The 21,615-nt window shown below is 38.4% G+C and overlaps 1 non-coding gene across 1 annotated transcript; it reads right to left on the bottom strand.

Annotated features, from left to right (window-relative positions):
* Positions 1 to 17,846: 17,846 nt before the first annotated feature.
* Positions 17,847 to 17,949, bottom strand: LOC112781287 (small nucleolar RNA R71). Its single transcript, XR_003192072.1, has one exon. It is a non-coding gene; the product is annotated as a small nucleolar RNA R71 (small nucleolar RNA).
* Between the last annotated feature and the right edge of the window lie 3,666 nt (positions 17,950 to 21,615).

Below are 21,615 nucleotides of genomic sequence, written 5' to 3'. Positions count from 1 at the left end.
ATGTATATATGTAGATACTTTTTTCTCCACTACTTATGTACTGATGTATTAACTTCCTCTTAGAGGTTATTTTGGAGAAATAGGTTCTGTAACTATGTATCTTGGACTTATTTTGGGTTCTCTTATATATATGTTATATACTTATGTGCTCAAGCCGATTTGTCTTCGCGACCCGAGTCTTGAATTTTGATATTTGTACCTTGGAGCTCTCTTTCGGTTATATCTATATTAGCTTCTCTTATCTTTCCATTTTTCATCTACGTAGTGTGAGTGTTGCACTTTTCATTTTACCATTTTCGATTTTAACCTTTCTTCAAAAGCTCCTAGTTATAAATCTTTTTCAGTATATTATGTATATAAATTTTTACTTGTAGAAGTCATAGCGCCTCACCACCTCTGTTTTACATCCTAGGTGTAAAGCTCTATGTGGTAGGGTGTTATATTATGGTATCAGAGCAGTTCGCTCCTATAGAGCCTGAGGGACTGACTGACTATGCTTCTAAGCATACTCTGAGTTGTGTTTCGTGCTATTTAGGATATCTAATTGATAAACATAGCATAAGGTTCATGAGTTTTCATTTGGAACACTGAAGAACTAGACTCGCGATATTGAAACTGATCACCCTGATATTACTTGTTTGGTGCGAACAGGACCAGTGGCCACTCGTGGACGCGGTCGCAGGTGAGGGGGAAATAGGAATCAAAATGAGGAACACGAGACGAATGCAAACAACCCGCAAACTTCATGGCTTCCCTGGAGAACATGGCTGCGGCTATGCAGGCCACGACTGTGGCTATGCAGGCCACGGCTGCTGCCTTAGGTGATCAAGCTAATAATGGAAATGGCAGAAATGGGAATCATGGGCCGATGACCTTAGCCACTTTTCTGAAGGTACATCCCCCGACCTTCAGAGGGACCACAAACCCTACTGAAGCTAATAACTGGATCCGAGCAATGGAGCGGGCTTTGCAAGCTCAGCAAGTTCTCAGGGAACAATGGGTAGAGTTCGCGACCTACCAATTGTAGGATAAAGCCCAATACTAGTGGTAGGGAACAAGACATATTCTACAATCAGACGGCGTTGTGATATCTTGGGGTGTGTTTTGGACTGAGTTCTATAGAAAATGCTTTCCTAATTCAGTAAGAAACGCCAAGGAGCTTGAGTTGCTATAGTTAAAACAGGATCAAATGTCTGTTGCGGAGTACACAAATAAATTTGAGGAACTGTGTCGATTTTTCCGAATCTGTCAGGGTGCTCTAGAAGACTTTGAGGAGTAGAAATGTATCAAATATGAAGGACGTCTCCGGAGTGATATTCTAAGCTCAGTTGGGCCTATGAAGATTCGAAATTTCTCTGAATTGGTAAACAAGAGCCGTGTTGCTGAGGATTGTGTGAGAAAGGTGGCATTGGATAAGGATGACCATCAGACATTTGTTAGGAGAGATCAAGACAGAAACTTTGCACCGAGGGGCCAAGAGTTTAAGAAAAGTGGTAACCACCGGAGGAATGATAAAGGGAAGCAAGTAACTAATTACTCAGAGGATATGAGGTGCCAAACGTGCAGAAGTTTCCACCCGAATGGGCCGTGCCAAAAGGGTTTAGGACTATGTTACAAATGCGGGACGCCAGGTCATATCTCTAGGGACTATCCCCACCGGAGAACTCAGGATGCCGATCGGGCATAGTCACCAGGCGGAGGTAATCACGAAATTGCTAATATAAATTTAATTGCTTATGATGATATTGGGATGCCACAATTTATTTTAGTTTATGACAGAGATGAGGACTTTGAGTTAAAGGTGCCAGGCTATACCGATGACTTGAATGCGCATATACTAATTCCTTAATTTATAACGGCTAAATTTAAAATTCTTTTTTTCCTTGCCGCTGGATGGTTTGTACAAGCTACCAACGTACCACGTATCACGGGATTATTTCAAATGTTCGAATCAATTTTTATCACATGCTTTGTGTCAATAAATCTTCATGACTCAACCCATTCCTTCTTTTAGAAGTTGTACTAGGGTGCCATCTTGGATTTATTCCTAAATGACAGTCTGATCATTCTCTGAATTCCACTGCTAGCGCACATGAATCTGTCCTTTCCGTGGTAAGCTTGACCTTCTTACAATATGAACAACTTATCCGTTAATTTGGAAAATATGTTGAAAGTGTAGTACTCTCGTTCATAACCTTACTATGTTTAGTCACCCTGCAATACATCCTTCTGCTTTTTAGTAAATACCCTTGTGTTGTTTGAACACTTTTAAGCTTAAAATCCTTTTCAAAATCAACTCAAACTTAGTTAATACCTCGTACAATTCCTTGATATAATCATCATGATGCTAGTTCCCTAAAAGTAAGAATTTGGGACATGGGAGATGAGTAGTTTTAGAGCCTTAGTTCTTACCGACCATATTGCCCGAGGTTAAATTGACACTCTAAGATGCACCGTATATATAGACACTTGAATGCCAAAGAAAACATTCGAACCTCAAAAAGAAGATCAACCTTAATGCTAGTATTCGTAATACTTGAACCTACTAAACCATTCGAAAACATTACGAAGTATTATCAAAGGACTCAGGGGACGCATAGGGGAAACATCGTTGTGTGGTGATGGCCGCTCTCAACAGAAAGTCTCTGAATATTGCTTGGAGGACTAAAAGAGAAGAACTGTTAAGTGAGTTGAATCCCTAAGTTAGATATTGGAAGTGTGGCTAGAGGTGTCGGACTAAATCCATTGCAACCTTGAACGTGGTAAAGATAAGATACGGGAAGCATAATAAGATGATTGAGAACTACCAAGGATGTTGAAGTCTGGTAAACAAGAAGGAATCAGGAAGAAATCGAGGGAGAAAAAGAAGAAAAACTTAGAGGGATGAGGGAACGAATTCAGAAGTACAAGAAAAGATTAGTATGCCCAATACCGGAAATGGATCAAGAGCGGATTTCAATTCATCTGATAATTACTAAGAAGTATCACGATTTTAATAAGATATGTTTGAGTGGTCCGAAATGAGGAATGACATGGCACCACGTGTGACTGAATATCTGACATGTTAGAAGATGAGGAGTAAGTATTCTAAGTCCCAAGTTGAAACCCGAGACAACGAAGAAAAGATTAGGCAAATTCGAGTTGAGTATTATAGCTGCGTAAAGCCAATAGATAAGTTATGTTTATAAGAAAAGAGAGGGCCTATATAGTTTAAAGGAGGAGGTTACACATTCCTAAAAGTTACTTCAACAGACTAGAACTGGTGAGCTATCAAACTAAAGAATTACAACCAAGATGTATTAAACCGTTTGAAGTATTAAGGCAGATTAAAGGCCAGTGAGGTATCAAACACCTTTTCCGTTGTATCCTTCGAACATGCACAACATACCCACATTCCACAATGATGGCAGTATACCTCTGAGGTAAACCACGTCAGAGTCTAAGTTAGTTTAAAATCAAGATGGGAATTTGACTTATTGGGTAGTTTTGGTTGAGATTGGCAACAATACTAGTATTAAGTGACTAGGCAAAAGAATAGTGTTTTTAATTACGGCTGCTTGGAATCAAGCTGAAATTGTTGAATGTACTTGTGAACTCGAACCCAACAAGAGAAACAATTACCCTCACCTATTTTCGGATAACTGAACCTGAATTTTGGGGACAAAATTCTAAATTAGGTGGGTAGGATGTAAAACTCGCAAAATTAGTAAATAATTAGCTAATAAATTAATTATTAATCAATAAAATTAGAAAATAGAATTTTATAGTTTAATGAGGTAGAGCTGATTAAAATAAGAATTTTGACACTAATTTTATAAAAATCGACCCAAAATTGGGCCGAACAGGTCAAACTGGGTGAAGTAGGCCTATATTGGGCCCAAGGCCCAACCCAACTTAATGAACAAAAGAGCTTCAGCTCTCTCTTTCCCCACTCTCATTATGAAACACGCTGGGGCAAGTAAGGAATGTGGGAGAAACACCAAACCCTCACTCATAAATTCAATCCTCCATAACTTCATATTGATCTGGAGCTCCAATTGACGAGTCATTTGTGACCACATGACCGCAGCGTCGAGCTCTAGAAAACCCAATCCTTTATTAGGTATGGAACTCACTTCTTAGTTTCAGAACTCTCCTTCCCAAATTTCGAAATTCAATGAGAATCTATGTTGAATTTTGTTTAATTTCGGTGTTTAGGTTCGAATTAACTTGCGAGTATTGTTGAGTTTAGCTCATTAGAGCTATGGGTCAGATAAGCACCCACAAACCCTTTTGAAATGTTGAGTTAGTGAGCTTTACATTGATTGTGATGATAAATGTGTTGTTAGATTAAAACTGGTTGTTGACTGGAGTCGTTTTGAGAATTTGGGAAGCTTGTGATCAAGCCTTGGAGGCTGGGTTTCGCTTGGAAAAAAGCTGGGATTTCAAAGCTTGGGGTGTGGTACATAAGAGAGGTGTTCCGGGTTTATCGGAAAATCGGCCAAGGTATGGTTTCGGTTTCCTATAATTAAAATATAATGTGTCGTGAAAACGTAGGTTAGTTGACCGTAAGATAAGTGTTGAATTGTTGGTGTGGTTGGTGCTTGAGATTTAGTTAAAATGTATATTGATTAGAAACGATGAAATTTTGGTTGAGATGGTGATGTGTATTATTATATATGAAGGTTGGTAAATGATAATGATTATGTTTATTGATATGTTATTCTGAACTTGAGTTATTGTATTGATAACTTGGTGAAGATGGAAAGTAAGTATGTTGAGAAGAGTTGTGATGATTGGTATTATGTTGGTAGAGATAAATGATGATGTATGTAATGATGATAATCATGATGAAGTATATATATATATATATATATATATATATATAGTGTGTGTGTGTGTGTGTGTGTGTGTGTGTGTGGGGGGGGGGGGTTATTGATATGGCTTTTGTTGTTGTTAGAAATGAATTATTATGTGGGAGTGATTATATATGTGAAGTTGCTGTGATGTGAAATGAAAATGTGGTGTGCTGAGGAGTGTTTGGAGTTGGTTGTTGATTGGATTAATGAATATAAGAGTACTTGTTGTTAGTGTTGTCTAGTTGGGTGGTTAAATTGTAATTCACTGGGTTGAACTGTTTGAATTTTTGGATTTCGTTGATTTCATTAAGTTGAGTTTGGTGTGGTTGTGATAATAATTTATTGAAAACGACTAGAATTGGTTTTGCTGATTTTTCGAAAATAATTTGACTTCGGAAGCGATTTGACATTGCAAATGAATTGATAGTTGGAAACCTGAATTTTATGTTTATTTGGAAAAATGATTTGGTTTTGAACCTGTTGGAAAGGAATTGAGAAAATAGTTTGGATGGGACCCGAAAAGGGTGGCAAAGTCCAAGTTTTAGGGGAGGTGCTGTCGAAATTTCTATAAAATCTCAGACCTTGTTTGAAATGTTATTTAGAAAATTATAAATTTAAGAATCATGTTATTTTACTTGAAATATTTAAGAAAATAATGAATTATATTTTGAGTTTCAATTTATTAAGAAAAGATTTATGTTTTGAGTTTGTTTACAAAACTACATTTTAGGGAATTACGATTCAAGGAGTTTAATATTTTTAAAGAAAGAGATTGGTTGTTGTCCTCCCTAAAGTCTTGAGACTCTGCCATGCGGTTTAGTTAATAAAAGATTTGCTTAATCTTTTGAAAGAGGTTTAAATACAAAATTGTTTTGAGCTTGACCTGGCAAGGTTCGTGGTAGTTTACCACTTGCCCATTGTCGAGACGTATGTGGGGTTCGTGGTTGTGTACCGCCTACATGTTTTTAAAAGAAAGAGAATGTATGTGGGGTTCAGGGTGGTGTACCGCCCACATGTTTTTAAAAGAGAATGTTGTGTGGGGTTCGTGGTGGTTTACCGCCCACATGTGTGTGTTGTTTTTCCAACTGAAGATCTTGCGAGTTTCGTGGTGGTGTACCACTCGCAATGGTGGGTTCGTGGTGGTGTACTGCCCGCCGGTTTTCAAGAGGACGATATCCGAGTTAGCTACCGAATGTGTCGGGCTCCGGCAAAGTAACTGACACGTGAGATCACGGCCAGTAGGAAAGGCATGCATCATATGCATTTATGTAACTTGTTTGGTTTGCACTACTTGGGTTTGCTTACTTGAATATCTATACTTATTTGCTATATTTGAATATCTACTTGTGCCTGCCTTGTCTGCTTTGTCTGTCTGTGCATCGGTGTTTCGGAGGATTGGAGAAAGAGATGAAGAGCTTAGGGGTTAAGTTAGGAAGTTAGATAGAACCAGGAAACCTTAGATACCTCGCTCTATTTATGGTTTTAAATGTTACTTTTAAGTTTGAATCTATTGTCGGAAGTTCTAAGATTGCCTTCAGCTTTCCCGGGACCTTATATGTTAGTTATGTGGGCACCGTTCTATGCTGAGAATCTTCGGTTCTTATCCCATACATATTTTGTGGTTTTCAGATGCAGTATGTGAGGCACCTCGCTGAGGAATACTGAAAGCTTCTGATAGTGGAGATCCTTGTCTTTTGGACTTTATTCTGAATATATGTATATATGTAGATAGTCTTATCTCCACTACTTATGTCTTGATGTATTAACTTCCTCTTAGAGGTTATTTTGGAGAAATAGATTCTGTAACTCTGTATCTTGGGCTTATTTTGGGTTCTCTTATATATATGTTATATACATATGTGCTCAAGCTGGTTTGTCTTCGCAAGCTGAGTCTTGAGTTTTGATATTTGTACCTTGAAGCTCTCTTTCGGTTATATCTATGTTAGCTTCTCTTATCTTTCCGTTTTTCATTTACGTAGCATCAGTGTTGCGCTCTTCATTTTACCATTTTTGATTTTAACCTTTCTTCAAAGGCTCCTAGTTATAAATCTTTTTCACTATATTATGTATATAAATTTTTACTTTTAGAAGTCATAGCGCCTCACCACCTCTGTTTTACATCCTAGGTGTAAAGCTCTATGTGGTAGGGTGTTACATTATGGTATCAGAGCAATTCGTTCCTATAGAGCCTGAAGGACGGACTGACTATGCTTCTGAGCATACTCTAAGTTGTGTTTCGTCCTATTTAGAATATCCGATTGATAAACATAGCATAAGGTTCATGAGTTTGCATTTGGAACTTTGAAGCCCTAGACTTGCGATATTGAGACTGATCACCTTGATATCACTTGTTTGGTGTGAACAGGACCAGATGGCGACTCGTGGACGCGGTCGAGGGCGAGGGGGAAATAGGAATCGAAATGAAGAATACGAGACGAATGCGAACAACCCCGCAAACTTCATGGCTGTCCTGGAAAACATGGCTGCAGCTATGCAGGCCACGGCTGCTGCCTTAGAAAGTCAAGCTAATAATGGAAATGGCAGAAACGGGAATCATGGGCCGATGACCTTAGCCACTTTTCTAAAGGTACATCCCCCGACCTTCAGAGGGACCACAAACCCTACCGAAGCTGATAACTGGCTCTGAGAAATGGAGTGGGCTTTGCAAGCTCAGCAGGTTCTCGGGGAACAATGGGTGATGTTCGCGACCTACCAATTGCAGGATGAAGCCCAATACTGGTGGCATGGAACGTGACATATTCTACAACCAGACGGCGTTGTGATATCTTGGGGGTGTGTTTTGGACTGAGTTCTATAGAAAATACTTTCCTAATTCAGTGAGAAACGCTAAGGAGCTTGAGCTGCTACAGTTAAAATAGGATCAAATGTCTGTTGCGGAGTACACAAATAAATTTGAGGAACTGTGCTGGTTTTCCCAAATCTGTCAGGGTGCTCTGGAAGACTTTGAGGAGTGAAAATGTATCAAATATGAAGGAGGACTCTGGAGTGATATTCTAAGCTCAGTTAGGCCTATGGAGATTCGAACTTTCTCTGAATTTGTAAACAAGAGCCGTGTTACTGAGGATTGTGTGAGAAAGGAGGCTTTGGATAACGATGACCATCGGACATTTGTTAGGAGAGATCAGGACAGAAACTTTACACCGAGGGGCCAAGAGTTTAAGAAAAGTGGTAGCCACCAGAGGAATGATAAAGGGAAGCAAGTAACTAATTACTCAGAGGATATGAGGTGCCAAAGGTGCGGAAGTTTCAACCCGAATGGGCCCTGCTGAAAGGGTTTAGGACTGTGTTACAAATGTGGGATGCCAGGTCATATCTCAAGGGATTGTGCCCACCGGAGAACTCAGGACGCCGATCGAGCGTAGTCACCAGGCGGAGGTAATCACAAAATTGCTAATCTAAATTTAATTGCTTATGATGCTCTTGGGATGCCACAATTAGTTTTGGTTTATGACAGAGATGAGGACTTTGAGTTAAAGATGCCAGGCTTTACCGATGACTTGAATGTGCATATACTAATTCCATAACTTATTATGGCTAAATTTAAAATTCTTTTTTTTCCTTGCCGCTGGATGGTTTGTACGGGCTACCAACGTAGCACGTATCACGAGATTATTTCAAATGTTCGAATTAAATTTTATCACATGCTTTGTGTCAATAAATCTTCGTGACTCAACCCATTCCTTCTTTTAGAAGTTGTACCAGGGTGCTATCTTGGATTTATTCCTAAATGACAGTCTGTCAATAAATCACCTAAATACTATTAATAATAAACCTTATACAAAAGAAATAAAATGGAACTCAAATACAACATCCCATACCTACTCCTCTTTGTAAAATAAAATCTCAAGGGACAACGGCGAGAGAACTCTATGAAAGCAATTAAAATAAAAAAGAAAACCTACTCATCGCTCGCAATTTCGTATTGCGTCTTCAAACCTGCGTCACTGAAAGAGTGAAAAATTTGGGGGTGAAAACCAAACCACAAGTTTTCAGTAGAGGTCGAGAATGCCGTAAAAGTAAAGAATAAAATGCAAATAGTTAATTTAGTTCAACAATATTCATTTTCATTAATTATATAAAACTCTTTGAAATTATGTTGAAAAAGAATTGGATATTAGCTTATGTTAATCTCTGTATGAATAGTCAGCCTGTCCCAAGCATAGGTTCATTAAGTCTATGCTGAAATTGTATGACTTTTCATATAATACCTAACCCTAAGCGCAATTTAAAAAAACAGGCAAGTAGAACACAAACAGACAAATAGAACACAAACAAACAAAACAAGGAACAAAATAAAGGCACAAGAAATATCATAGAGAATAATGCGAAACAAGATGATGCATGTCTAGCCCTAGTGCAGGTAATGAGCTCATTTGTCGGCTTCTACTCGCTCTCGACATAACCCGAAGCAGCTGAAACGGGTATGGTTATTCTAGTAAGCATAAGTATGGTTCTCACTAACCGACGTATGCCATCATATCCTCTGTAAGCAGACTCTGCCTTACAGGTGGCGACATTCTAGTCGTGTATGATGTAAAGACCCAATTTCTGGTACGTCATGATCATACTAGAAACTGAGTGCTACCAACTTGTCTCCCTAATTATTATTTATTATTTATTATATGAGCCTGATTTGTTTTTAAAAACGTAGTTATTTTGGGAGGTACTTTTTTTTTTGAAAACGTTTGGATTAATATACAGAATCATTCATAATCATTCCACAAATAGTAACAGATAAAACATTTATAAACAACCAAACATAAATATATCACAAGCAGTTGACAATATTCGGTGATCCAGCCTTTATTAGAGTAAAGATCTTTAGTTAGAACACCCCTAGATATAGCTAGATAATAACTATATACATATTTATACATACAACATCCTAGATCCTGACCTGTTCAAGAAGTCCCTAAGCTGTCACCCAGGCTAGCCTAGACTCTATACTCACCTAGTTCCTCTAAACTACAAAAGCGAGAAAAGTACGTTCTAGGTCTTCAAAATTCAAGTCAGGGAAAACATCTTCTACCACTACTACTCCTCTGCACAATCATACGTTGTCATATGACGTCCCACTGGTACTTTATCACGTAGCCACATAACAGGAGTCTCGTACACAGGGTTTAGGTTTAAGTTCGCATACGAATGGGGTGCAAACGTTGGCTGGTCTCACAGTATATACATATGAACAGAAAATGAATATCGCACTAGACTCAGAAGACTACCCAGAGCAGAACCCTTTTGCAGAACGATCATCAGTAGACTACGGAAAGATACTCTTGCTTCCATCTGGAGGGGGAAGGGAGAGAGAAGGGGTAAGAACTGGGGAGTTCTTAGTAGGGCCGGGGTTATTAGTTAAGTTCATTAATTCCGTGTTGTTTAACAGGCAAATAGCAGAATACAGAAAGTAGTAAATAAAAGATATAGATAAATAGAAAAGATAGAGAAAACAGATAGCATAACACAAATAGAAGAATACAAGAAAATAAAACAAACACAGAGAATAGAATACAAGCAAGGAAATCATACATTCATGCAACAATCATAACAGAAGAAATGCACAACCATGTATGATGCATGTCTGTCCTATGCAGGCCATGAGCTCACATGTCGGTTTACACCCTACATCCTGATATTACGTAGGAACTAGTCCTAGATATGGTTTCATTCTGTAGGTGAACTTCGGCCTACAGAAATAGCGCCCCTGTAAGTGAACTTTGGCTTACAGGAATAATCTAAACACAACAAAACAACTTTCTGTAGGTGAACTTCGGCCTACAGAAATAACACCTCTGTAAGTGAACTTCAGCTTACAGAAATGGTGCCCCTGTAAGTGAACTTCGACTTACAGGAATAATATAAACACAAAACAACAACTTTCTGTAGGTGAACTTCGGCCTACAGAAATAGCACTCCTGTAAGTGAACTTCGGCTAACAGAAATGGCAACTCTCTGTAGGTGAACTTCGGCCTACAGAAGCAACACCCTGAGCTACACAATTGATATTTACTGTAGGTGAACTTCGGCCTACAGGAATAACAACTTACTGTAGGTGAACTTGGGCCTACATGACCTCTAAGGCCAACGGAAAAGTAGCAGATGAATATTAAATAGAATATCATGCCACAAGGCTTAACTCTTTATTTTTACACTCTTTTCCTCTATTTTCTTTGTTATATTACTCTTCTCTTTATATCTCTTTACTCTGTTTCGGTTTCTCTTTTATCTGTATCTCTTTACTCTGCTCTGGTTACTCTGTCCTCCGTATCTCTTTACTTTTCTATGATTACTCTTTCTTTTATATCTATGTTACTCTTCTTCTCTTTATCTCTTTCCTCTACTCTGATTACTCTGTTCCCTGTGTTTCTCTACTCTGCTCTGATTTCTCTGCTTAACGTATATATTTAAAGCTTATGTAAATTTCGGTATGAATAGTTAGCCTATCCCAAGTATAGGTTCATTAAGTCTATACTGAAACAGTTTAACTTTTCATATAATACCTAACTCTAGTCGCAACTCAAGGACTAACTATGTTGCCCTAGTTCTTTCACTAATCTCTGTCTGATTTTCTGTTATTAAAACTTTACAGAATTTTCTTTGGTTTTTATCTTTTCTTTAACTTCTTATCTTTCCTTTATCTTTGCCTCACTATCATATTATTACCACTCCCTAAGTATTTTATGAAGGTAATTACGAGATTCTGCGCTTAAAGTTGTCTTTCTAAAGCTTTTACAGAAAACTTCTTTTTCTGTATTATTTTATTATTTTTATTAACGTATTATTTTTATTTAAATATTATTATTTAATATTTTATTATTATTTGTTATTTTATTATTAAATTTTAGAAAATTATCCCTCTTTAACTTTTAACCTTTTAAATTCACTTTTTACCACCCGTAACTTTTAATATTTCTACTTTAACAACCCTAACTATCATAAATTACAAAATAACCCCCCAAACACCAAAATATTTACTTCCTTACAATTTTCAAGATCTAAAAGGTGTTCTTCATTGTTCTTCACCACACTCAAAGTGTTCTTCGTGTTCTTCGTAAATTCTTCAAATTCTTTCTCTATTTTCACCCGTTTTTCAATCTTTTTAGTAACCAATTTTTACCATAATTTATAATAAATTAGAGGCCACTAAACCCCCAACTTTTCCACATGACTTCAATACAAATTGAACCCCATTTTAGGCCTAGGGTTTCATTTTTCCAGCAGCTCCAAGAACATGAACTCAAGGCTTAAATTTCATCAAATTTCACCAAATTTTCACCAAGAATCAATCATATATGCAACCAATTTTTAGCACAGCCAAATCATACAATATTCACACAACTCACACACTAATAATCAAGATTAATTTCGTCAAACCCTACCTGGTTTTGCTGCTCCTAATTCGGTTATATTTTCAGGTGGTCCTTAAGCACTTTTTCCCCCTAAATCACATCAAGAACAACTTTAAATCCAAAAACCCTCAACTAACCGAATCTTACTCAGCATGTTAGGAAGGGATATCTCACCTTAGACTTGCTGGAAATTAACATTTCTTGGCCCTCATGTCAAGTTAAACATGATTCCTAAGGAAGAACATCAAGAAAACACATGTTCATGCATGTTTCCTTGAAAACCGAATTGAAGAGGGAGGGTGACAGCCATCTCACCTTATTTCTAGCCTTGATATTTTACATGGTTATGTATAGGAAGAAGAGAGGATCATTTTGGTGAAATCGGAGTTTTGATTTGAGTTTTAGTTCAGAAGAAATCAAGCCTTGAAGATTTATGAACTAAGAACTTTTTCTCCTTTTTCTCTTGATGATTTTCGGTCACAATGAGCAAATGAGGCAGCCTTGGAGGTATTGGGGGTGTAAGGTGAGTTGTGATTGGTTGGCTTGGAGGTGGGTTAAAATAATATTAAAATATCTCAGGTGTATAACTACTAAAACTAGATGTATCGGAGCATTTGTAAAAACATCTCTAAAAATTCTTTTCTGAGCCACTAGCATAAATGACACTAGTAAAATATTTATTATGAGAATAGAACATGTATTATGAGGCCTTAGCATTGCTAAAGTCATCAGAGAGTGCTGGTGCTAAGTTGCACCAATAAACTGTGAATCCGGTTAAACCGATTTTCTGTTTTTAACTAAAATCAACTAGGTAACCTTATAATATCATTAAAGCATCTTCTAATACTAATGTAATGATAATATTATACTATTATCTCTCTTCTCCCATGAATCGAGTTTGGTTCGTCAAACAGAGACTATTTACGAAAACTAGAATCAAAACTCCTAACCGTTACAGTTCAAAAACTAGGTTCTTCGTGACTACGTCGTCGAGCTTGCTTCAAAAGAGGTTCTAGCTTAAGGATGACATAATGATAATGAGGATTGAGATGCTTGATGATACAACAGAGGTGTTCCCTTTACTGATCTTCTGGAGAAATCCGTGCCTTCAGAAAAGATCTCGCGTACTCGAAAAACTGGGTTGTTACATTCTACCCTCCTAAAAGAAAATTTTGCCCTAAAACTTTCAGCCACATGTAGAATCCATCTTCAAGCGATCTATGTCCTTCAAAACATCTTGACGAAGAGATCGGTCCGTTCCTTACAGCATCCAAATCTCATATAGTCATAGCCATGGAGATCATAATAGCTATAAGAATAGTTATGCCTCGCACGAATTCGTCGTTCGGAACTAGATTAAGCCATGCCTATTCACAGTCATTGACGTCTTATCCACACCAAACAATCAATATTAAGGTGATCAGTCTTAATATCTCAAGTTAGGCACGAACATTCCCAAAATGAGTGCTCATAGACATTCATGCCAAATGTATCTTAAAGATACCCTAACAGCATGAGACACACAAGCAGAGTATGCAATGAAGCATAGTCAGTCCACTCCCTAAGCTCTACTGGGAACGACCTGCTCTGATAACAAATTGTAACGACCCAATTTCTGGTATGTCATGATCATACTAGAAACTGAGTGCTACCAACTTCATAGGTCTTCAAAACTCAAGTCAGGTGGAACGTCATCAAAAGGAAAAACATCTTCTACTACTCCTCTGCACAATCATACATTGTCACATGACGTCTCACTGGTACTTCATCACGTAGCCACATAACAGGAGTCTCGTACACCGGGTTTAGGTTTAAGTTCGCATACGAATGGGGTGCAAATGTTGGCTAGTCTCACAGTATATACATATGAACATAAAACAAATATTGCACTAGACTCAGAATACTACCCAGAGCAGAACCCTTTTACAGAACGATCATCAGTGGACTACGGAAGGATACTCTTGCTTCCATCTGGAGGGGGAAGAGAGAGAGAAGGGGTAAGAACTGAGGAGTTCTTAGTAGGGCCAGGATTATTAGTTAAGTTCATTAATTTCGTGTTGTTTAGCAGGCAAATAGCAGAATACAGAAAGCAGTAAATAGAAGATACAGATTAATAGAAAAGATAGAGAAAACAGATAGCATAACAAAAACAGAAGAATACAAGAAAATAACACAAACACAGATAATAGAATACAAACAAGGAAATCATACATTCATGCAACAATCATAACAGAAGAAATGCACAACCAAGTATGATGCATGTCTGTCCTATGCAGGCCATGAGCTCACATGTTGGTTTACACCCTGCATCCCGACATTACCTAGGAACTAGTCCTAGATATGGCTTTATCTCTGTAGGTGAACTTCGGCCTACAGAAATGGCACCCCTGTAAGTGAACTTTGGCTTACAGGAATAATCTAAACACAACAAAAATAACTTTCTGTAGGTGAACTTCGGCCTACAGAAATAACACCTCTGTAAGTGAACTTCGGCTTACAGAAATGGTGCCCTTGTAAGTGAACTTCGACTTACAGGAATAATATAAACACAACACAACAACTTTCTATAGGTGAATTTAATGCCAGGGCATCTTAGGCTAGTTTCACTAGCCTTTTTCTTTGTTTTTGATAGGTTTTATGCACTTTCTTGAGCTATAAGTAAGCAAATTAGGTAGAAATTCGTGTTTGCCTATATTCATTCAACCATGAGTAATTTGATGCAAATTTATGATTATTTATGCTATGATTGATTGTATGCTAAGAATGATAAGAATTCTCATGACTTTAGCAAGGCTTTGATGCATTCATTGGTTAATGATAGGTGAAGGAAAGCATGGAGGAAGGTTGAAGAAGGAGCATGGAAAGGATGAAGAGGAAGCAACGTTGGTAGCCAAGTTGAACCACCAACGTTGCATCAAACATTGGAAGAGAAACAGAGCACTTCTCTGCAAACACTGTTGATGCTCACGTTTGAGGTAGCGTTGGACATCCAACATTACCCCCAACGTGGTAATGAAAAATTCAATTCTGGAGCTAAGGGAATTTTGGGTGACGTGTACGCGTCAATGACGCGTACGCGTGAAAAAAAGAAAAATTTGATATCCGCGCACAAGCGTACGTCACGCGCACGCATGGAGTGGCAAAAATTGACCATCCACGCGTACGCGTGGGTCACGCGTATGCGTCAAAATCGAACGTTGGAGGTCCAACGTTACCTCAAACGCTAGCCTCAAACGTCCGCGATACTCAGCCCAGAATTTTAATTTGAAAGTTTTGAAATCGACGCATATGCGTGGATTGAAAATAAGGCAATGCATGCGTAAGCGTGGTGTACGCGTATGCGTGACTAAGAAAAATAAGACAGTTTATGCGTTAGCATGGAGTACGCGCACGCGTGATAATGCCAACGTTGGAGGGTACGTTGGGGGTCCAACGCTGAGGCCAACGTCTCCTGAAGCTGAAAAGTGAAAATGTTTGTATCCACGCGCACGCGTGAAGCATGCGTACGCGTGAGTAAGTTGAACGTTGGCCCTCTAACGTTGAGTCAAACGCTAATGACAGCAGGCTTTCTGGTTTTTGCTAGTCTTATTCAAAGTGGCATTTGAGTTAACGTTGGCCCTCAAATGTTGACTAAAACGTGAAGCATCAGAGTTCTAAGTTTCAAACAGATCTCTTCTCAACATCAAGGGCAACCAATTGGAGCCATCTTCAACCCAATTCCATCAAGGTCAAAAGCCTAATTCAAAGCTTGAAGATCAATAGAAGAAAGTGTATAAATAGCTTAGAAATTAAGTTAGGGTGACTTTTTTTTCCAATTTCTTCATTTTTTTTCTGAGTTTTCATTTACTGCACTTTGAATTTGAGAATGCATTTGAGAATTCCAATTTTCATTTTTAGACCTATGAACAACTAAACCCCTTTTCATTGGGTAAGGAGCTCTGTGTAATTCAATGGATCAATATTAATTTTCATTCATCTTCTTCTTTCTTTTCTCTTGATTTTACTAGAAAGCTTTCGTTCTTCATCTAATTGGATAGTTATCTTGGGAAAGAAGCTATTCATAATTGGATCTTCTCGGAACCTTGGAAGAGGAATGAGGAGATCATGCTAGAAATGCTTTCTCACATTGGATTAGATTGGGGTTTGGATGGATATAGTGACATGTAATCCTACGAACACTTTGATCTATGAATTTGTGTGGTATAATCAGTGACCAAACTTCATCTCTTCCCATGAGCACTTAAATCAAGGAATTGGGCAATTGTTCAGGCTTAGAGAGATTGGTGAGCCAAGGAATTGGGATCCAATCACTAAAGATTGCCAAGGAGATCAATGAATGCATTGATTACGGAAGAGTTGAAAATGAATTTGATCTGGAGAATTATACATCTCCTGAACCCAATGAATTCCCCCATCTCTGATCTACCCATTCTATTTACTTTCTGCCTTTAATTTCATGCTAATTCCCCCTTCCTATTTAATTTCTTGCAATTTAAGCTTCTGCACTTTAATTCCTTGCAATTTAATTTTTTGTTCCTTTAATTTCTTGCAATTTAAGTTTCTCGCCAATTTTACTTTCTGCAATTCTCAATTCAATTTCGATTTCCCTCGACTAGCATAATTCTCCAATTATAATTGATCGATCTACCAATCCCTGTGGGATTTGACCTCACTCTTTTGTGAATTTTTACTTGACGACAATCCAGTGCACTTGCCGGAAGGAAGTTTGTCGATAGATAGTTTTTGCGCATCAAGTTTATGGTGCTGTTGCCAGGGATTGGTGTTGTATTGACAATTACCAAATTGAAGGATAACTAGATTGAGCATTTTTATTTTCTTTTGTTACTGGAAGTTCCATTTTAGTTGTTCATTTAGTTTTCTGCAATTTTTAGTCATTCATTTTGAATTTCTCTTTATTGCTTTACTTTCCAGCATACTAACTCACTAACTCATTAACTGTTTGATTAACTGCCTCAATTGCTCTAACCAAGCTAAGTATAATCTATTTTAGTAGACTCTACACTTTCTATTTCTTGTACTCGTTCATTGTATGACAGGTAGGAGAAAGGAGACTTCAACTTCCTTTGATAGTGAACCGGAGAGAACTTTCCTGAGACTAAGAAGGGAAGCAAGAGGAAAGAGGGTTGTTGGTACTGAAAAAGAGGAGGAATACTTTGATATAACCATGGAGGATGATATGGAAAACCACCATGAAGAAGAGGTGAATAACCATGCCAGAAGGGGTGGAGCTAACCCTGCTGGGCAAGAGAGGAGAGTCCTGGGATCATACATCAATCCAAATCCAGGAAATTATGGTAGCAACATTCAGAGGCCAACCATCCATGCTAATAATTTTGAATTAAAGCCTCAGCTCATAACTCTTGTCCAGAACAACTGTTCTTTTGGACGAAGTGCACAAGAAGATCCTAATGAACATCTCACTAAATTCCAAAGGATATGTGACACGGTTAAGTCTAATGGTGTTCATCCTGACACCTATAGATTGTTACTGTTTCCATTTTCTTTGAGGGACAAAGCATCAAAATGGCTAGAGTCATTTTCCAAGGAAAGCTTGACAACCTGGGAAGACGTAATGGGCAGATTCTTGACAAGGTTCTACCCTCCACAAAGAGTAAACAGGCTCAGAACTGAAGTGCAGACATTCAGACAGCAAGATGGTGAAACTATTTATGAAGCCTGGGAAAGATTCAAATACTTGACAAAGAAATGCCCCCTGACATGTTCAATGAGTGGGTGCAAATCCACATTTTCTATGAAGGATTGAATTGCAAATCAAGAAAAGCTGTAGATCATTCATCTGAAAGTTCCCTAAACAAGAAGAAGACCATTGAAGAAGCCATTGATGTGATAGAGATAGTGGCTGGCAATGAGTACTTTTATGCCTCAGATAGGAGCAACAATAGGGGAGTCTTGGAATTGAACCATATGGATACACTCCTGGCCGCCAACAAGATGATAATCAAGCAACTGGCAGAAGAGGAATTGGAGATAGAAGAAGGAGCTAACTGGGAGGAAGCTAATTACCTTGGAAACTTATCTAGGCAAGCCAATGATCCATACTCTAAAACCTATAATTTTGGTTGGAGAAACCACCCAAACTTTGGGTGGGGAAACTAACAAAACCAAGGCCAAGATCACAGATCACACAATCCAACCTAATACAACAACTCCACTCACCAAAACTCCAACCAAAAACCATACCATACCACACAAAACACCTACTCACAGCCACCATATCAAAACCATAACAACCACTCTCAACATCCCAATTCTACCCAACCATCACCACATGATCAAGACATAATGGCCAGGATGGAAGCTATGCTTGCAAACCTTTGCAAGGAGTTTGAAGACATAAAGAAATTCAAGGAGGAAGTAACATCCAATTGGCTAAATCAAGATGCTGCCATTCAAAAGCTTGAAGCACAAATTGGATACTTGTCCAAGCAAGCTACTGGCCACAGTTCAAGTAATGCCACCAGGACAACTTCAAGAGAGGAATGCAAAGCTATTACCCTCAGAAGCGAAAAAGAATTGAAGGAGACTCCAAGGGAAACTCAAAAGAGAGAAGGAAGCGGGCAGTTTAATTGACAAGGAAGAAGCACAAACACCTAGTCCCAGTTCATCAGAAGACAAGGAAGTCTTAAATCTATATGTTCCAAAGGCTCCTTACCCTTAACGCCTAATGAAGAATGTAAAGGACAGCCAGTTCTCTAAATTTTTGGAGATTTTCAAGAAACTTCAGATCAATATTTCCTTTGCAGAAGCACTAGAACAAATGCCACTTTATGCTAAGTTTCTGAAGGAATTGATGACCAAGAAAAGAAGTTGGAGGAATGATGAAACCGTGATCTTAACTGAGAAATGTAGTGCTATCATCCAACACAAGCTGCCTCAAAAATTGAAGGACATGGGAAGCTTCTGAATTCCCTGCATCATAGGGGAAATAACAGTTGAAAAAGCCTTAGGTGACTTGGGAGCTAGTATAAATTTAATGTCCCTAACAATGATGAAGAGAATAAAGATTGAGGAAGCCAAACCAACAAGAATGGCTCTCCAATTGGCAGATCGGTCATTTAAATTCCCTTATGGAATAGTGGAAGACTTGCTAGTGAAGGTAGGAGACTTCATCTTTCCTGCTGACTTTGTGGTGTCGGATATGGAGGAGGAAGCTAAAGCCTCAATAATCTTGGGGAGGCCATTTTTAGCCACTGCTGGAGCCATCATTGATGTCCAAAAAGGGTGAACTTACCCTTAGGCTACATGAGGAGAGGATGGTGTTCAATGTATTCAAAGCCATGAGCTACCCACCAGAGTCACTGAGAGAGTGTATGAGGCTAGATGCAGTAGAAATTGTGGTACAAAAAACCTTTGAAGAAGCACTTGGAGAATTGACAAAAGGTGACTCCATATTAAATGATGAGGTTGCTGAGGTTAACTCAGCTAGAATGCTTATTCCAAGCACATTGGAGGAGAGGAAAACGGAGAAAGAAGCACCCAAACTGGAGCTGAAAGCAATTCCTCCTACTCTTAAGTATGCATACTTGGGAAGGGATGGAAGTTACCGAGTGATCATCAATTCTGCCTTCAGTCAAGAACAGGAAGAGGAATTAATCAAGGTGCTGCAAAAGCACCGTGATACCATTAGATGGACCCTTGCTGACTTAAAAGGGATAAGCTCATCCTTATGTATGCATAAGATCTTGCTGGAAGATGACTCAAAACCATCCATTAAAGCCCAATGAAGATTGAATCCTGTCATGAAAGAAGTGGTCCAAAAAGAAGTGATGAAGCTATGGCATGCAGGAGTCATATATCCGATTTCCGACAGCCCATGGGTGAGTCCTGTCCATGTGGTTCCAAAGAAAGGAGGAATCACAGTTGTACCCAATGAGAAGAATAAACTCATACCCACAAGAACGATAACAGGCTGGAGGATGTGCATTGACTATAGGAAACTCAATGAGGAAACTAGAAAGGATCACTTTCTACTTCCCTTTATAGACCAGATGCTGGAAAGATTGGCAGGACATGCATATTATTGCTTTCTTGATGGATATTCGGGTTATAATCAAATAGTGGTTGATCCAAGAGATCAAGAAATGACATCATTCACTTGTCCATATGGAGTTTTTGCTTACAGGCGCATGCCTTTTGGATTGTGCAATGCCCCTGCAACTTTCCAAAGATGCATGTTGTCTATTTTCTCAGACATGATTGAAAAATTCATTGAAGTCTTCATGGATGATTTCTCGGTTTTTGGAAATTCCTTTTCTAATTGCCTTAATCAGCTTTCCTTAGTGTTAAAAAGGTGCCAAGAGACAAACCTAGTTTTAAATTAGGAGAAATGCCATTTTATGGTAACAGAAGGGATTGTCCTTGGCCATAAAATTTTTGAAAAAGGCGTAGAAGTAGACAAAGCTAAGGTGGAATTAATTGAGAAATTACCTCCACCTAGTAATATCAAGGCAATTAGGAGTTTTTTAGGCCATGCTAGTTTCTACAGAAGGTTTATCAGAGATTTTTCCAAAATTGCAAAACCTTTGAGCAACCTATTAGTCTCTGATACACCTTTTGTATTTGATCAAAAGTGCACACTAGCATTTGAAACACTGAAAAGAGAGCTTTCCTCAGCACCTATCATTGCCCCACCAGATTGGAATTTGTCTTTTGAACTGATGTGTGATGCATCAGACCTTGCTGTTGGGACAGTGCTTGGACAGAGGAAAGACAATTTAGTGCATGTTATATATTATGCCAGCAAGGTTTTGAATGAAACTCAAAGGAATTATACCACTACTGAGAAGGAACTATTGGCAATAGTGTTTGCATTTGATAAGTTTATATCGTATCTCATTGGATCTAAAGTTATTGTTTTCACTAATCATGCAGAACTAAAATATTTACTTGCAAAACAAGAGTCAAAACCAAGACTAATAAGGTGAATTTTGCTGTTGCAGGAATTCAACATAGAGATTAAAGACAAGAAGGGAGTGGAGAACAAAGTAGTAGATCATTTGTCCCAAATCCCATGTGAAGAAGGTAGCACCCACAAAACAAGTGTCAATGAATTCTTCCCTGATGAGCAATTAATGCTGGTTCATAAGGCACCCTGGTTTGCAGATATTGCTAATTTTAAGGCAACTGGGAACTTCCCTTCAATGATCAACAAGCATCAAAAGAGGAAACTCATCAATGATGCAAAGTACTTCATTTGGGATGAGCCACACTTATTCAAGAAATGCTCGGATGGATTGCTCAGAAGATGTGTTTCAAAGGAGGAAGGAAAGGAAGTCTTATGGAATTGTCATGGATCCTGCTATGGTGGCCATTTTGGAGGAGAGAGAATCGCAGCAAAAGTCTTGCAGTGTGGGTTCTTTTGGCCT

The sequence above is a fragment of the Arachis hypogaea genome, chromosome 19 (assembly GCF_003086295.3).
Source record: "Arachis hypogaea cultivar Tifrunner chromosome 19, arahy.Tifrunner.gnm2.J5K5, whole genome shotgun sequence".
NCBI lineage: Eukaryota > Viridiplantae > Streptophyta > Magnoliopsida > Fabales > Fabaceae > Arachis > Arachis hypogaea.
This window is presented reverse-complemented; position numbering and strand designations above follow the sequence as displayed.